The sequence below is a fragment of the Silene latifolia genome, chromosome Y (assembly GCF_048544455.1).
Source record: "Silene latifolia isolate original U9 population chromosome Y, ASM4854445v1, whole genome shotgun sequence".
Classification (NCBI taxonomy): domain Eukaryota; kingdom Viridiplantae; phylum Streptophyta; class Magnoliopsida; order Caryophyllales; family Caryophyllaceae; genus Silene; species Silene latifolia.
Window position 1 is genome coordinate 427320650 of NC_133538.1, and position 2968 is coordinate 427323617.

Sequence of the window (2968 nt, forward strand, 5' to 3'; positions counted from 1 at the left end):
CTCATCTTTGTGTTGTTGAATATAAGGTTGCACCTCATCTTCGTTGTTTAGCACATACGTGTGTGCTAAATGCAACATTTCACGTGTCACAATTTTTTCAACCCGGCCCCTAATACCTTTTCCGGTCATCCAGTCACTATGAAGATTCTTAGTGTAACACCCCGGTTTATGAAGGAGCCTTTAGCAAGACATTCCCTAATAAACCGGACTGTTACCATCTCGGTTTCCCGAGGTAGTGAATAATAAATTAAACTCCAAGGCAATTTATATAATTATACATCCTAAATGAAACAAGTCTCAAATCGAAAATAAAGTCCGATAACTAAACGAAAATAAAAGTGGGCTAGCTCTAAGTCGGCAATCCAAGCTCTCTTCCCATCCAGCTCCTATCAGTCTCTGAGGTACCTGTCAACCTGCTCCCCATTAAAAGGTTCATCACAGGTGTTCACGAATACACAGGGTCAACCACGAGGTTGAGTAGGGTAATACAATGCAACAACAAAATATGATATGCATGCTCCTCCGTCACCTCCATCTCCATCTCATCTCATATCTCATAACTCATATCTCATAACTCATATCTCATAACTCATATCTCATAACTCATATCTCATAACCCGGACAACCCAGCCATACCGATCCCCAGTAGACTATATATATCGACCGTAGCCGATCCGCCACCGCACTGAGGACACCAGGGCAAGTCCCGCAAACCCGCCCCGGCCTTATCACAACATCATCATCACCACACCACATCACCACAACATCCTCCATCTCCAATGCATATGAATGCCCAACAAGAAACAATGCAATACAATATGTATATCAATGAATGAAATCATGCACCTACCAAATGTTGTGATAACACACTCAACACGAAACATTCGATCAACCATATCATAGCGTAATCCACAACCACGAATCAAGTCACGTTCACAATTTGGTCATATGAAACACAAACAAGTCAACACAATTCAACAACACGATAAGAAGTCAAGTGTATTTCCCTACCTTTTCGCAATCCAAGCACACACAAGCAACCAATTACGATCCTTCACATATCCATCACCTACATATCATAATTATGTATAATTACCACCTACTCAATCAAATAATCATGCACACCACCTAGACTCATCATAACTTAATAGGAATATCAACTTAAAGAACAAACACGACTTTTCCTGATTTTCCAGCACATGACAGACTCGGAATAAAATACATAACTAATTCCAGAAAAATCAAATTGATACAAGGCCAATTGGATTGAAACCCCATGAGTCTTAGCTACAAATTATATCTAACGTGTTTTTCTCAAATTCCAAACTTATCAAGGGTTTTCAGACTGATTTCCAAAAACTGACAGAAACCGTCGCATAAAAAGTATTGATTCATAAAACGAGTTTAAAACATTATTTTTCAGAAATTCCAAATCCTAAAATCATCTAGACTATACAAAGATGATTTATGAAGAAGCCTCATAACTGAATCGACATAAAAATTAGGGTTTCAAATCATTTTCCACAACCAAATCAGATTCGCGAACTTTTCAGCGACATGTTCATAAATAAATCACCTAGGACAAACCATAAAGAATTTGACTACGAGCTTTTATATGCATAAACTAGACATCAAATAAATAGGACTCTCTTTTCAAACTTTTTGAAGACGAACAATTTAAAACAGTATAAACAATGGAATGAAATCGACTTACAAACAGGGAAATCGAATTAGGTTGGAATCGATGAGAAATCTTCAATCAAATGAAAGGCTCTTTGTGTGAATCTGAAAATGCGTGCCGTCGAAGTGAGGGAGGCAGGTGAGATGAGGGTTGTGTAGTGTTAGGGTAAAAATTAGGTTAAAGACATGATGTTGGGTGTTGGGTTAATTGGATTAAACATTTGGGTAAACTCAAATGGGTCGAGGGTAAATGGGTTAGCTCACATCTCGAATTCCATATAAACCCGTCTCAATTAACTTACGAAACAACTCGATCTTACGATACCACGCGAGTCAAGTAAAATAACTTGACGTACTCGATCTTACGATACCACGCGAGTCAAGTAAAACAACTTGACGTAATTATCGACTAAACAATTAACCCGACTTAAGTAGTATTATAAAATACGGAGTATTACACTTAGGAACGCCAATCAAGTCCTCAAGGGAGAGATGAGCGTAATAATATGAAAGAACTTCGTCTAAAATAGCGCGTTCAGCAATACAACCTTCCGGACGATACCGATTAGATGTATAGTCCTTGTAGACATTCATCAATATTTCGAAAGGATACTGGTATCTCAAGTACACGGGCCCAAGGTACAAAATCTCTCTAACCAAGTGAATGGTCAGATGAATCATGATAGTGAAGAAAGAGGGTGGAAAATACATTTCCAACTGACAAAGAGAGGTTACAACGAGGTCCTGCAATGAATCCGCGTCATCGGGATCGATGACTTTCTCGCATATGGACTGGAAGAAGAGACAGAATCTAGTTATAGCATATCTTACCTTTTCAGGTAAGATGAAACGAATAGCCACGGGTAGTAATTGTTGCATCAAAGTGTGCCAATCATGTGACTTTAACCCGGTGAGTTTTAGGTCTTGCATCGACACTAGGCTTTTGATGTTCGACGAATAACCATGTGGCACTTTAATTCCATTCAAGCATGCACAGAACTCTTTTTTCTCATTCCGTGAAAGGGTATAAGTGGCACGGTAAAAATGTACGATTACCTCTCTTTTGTGGTGCCAACTCTAGCCTAATACCCATCATTTTCATATCTTCCCTAGCTGCGGCGTTATCCTTTGTTTTACCAGGAACATTCATAAGGGTATTGATAATATTATCACAGACATTTTTCTCAATGTGCTTGAAATCGAGGCAATGCACGACCTCCAGTCGGAGCCAATATGTAAGTTTATCAAAAAATATGGATCTTTTCTTATACCCACGAGTAGACAATTT

The 2968-nt window shown here is 38.7% G+C and overlaps 1 long non-coding RNA gene across 1 annotated transcript; it reads right to left on the reverse strand.

Annotated features, from left to right (window-relative positions):
* Positions 1-356: 356 nt before the first annotated feature.
* Positions 357-2123, reverse strand: LOC141626673 (uncharacterized). The gene is made up of 3 exons (XR_012536267.1): positions 1715-2123; positions 1012-1069; positions 357-413 (listed from the first exon to the last, which is right to left on the reverse strand). It is a non-coding gene; the product is annotated as an uncharacterized LOC141626673 (long non-coding RNA).
* Positions 2124-2968: the final 845 nt, after the last annotated feature.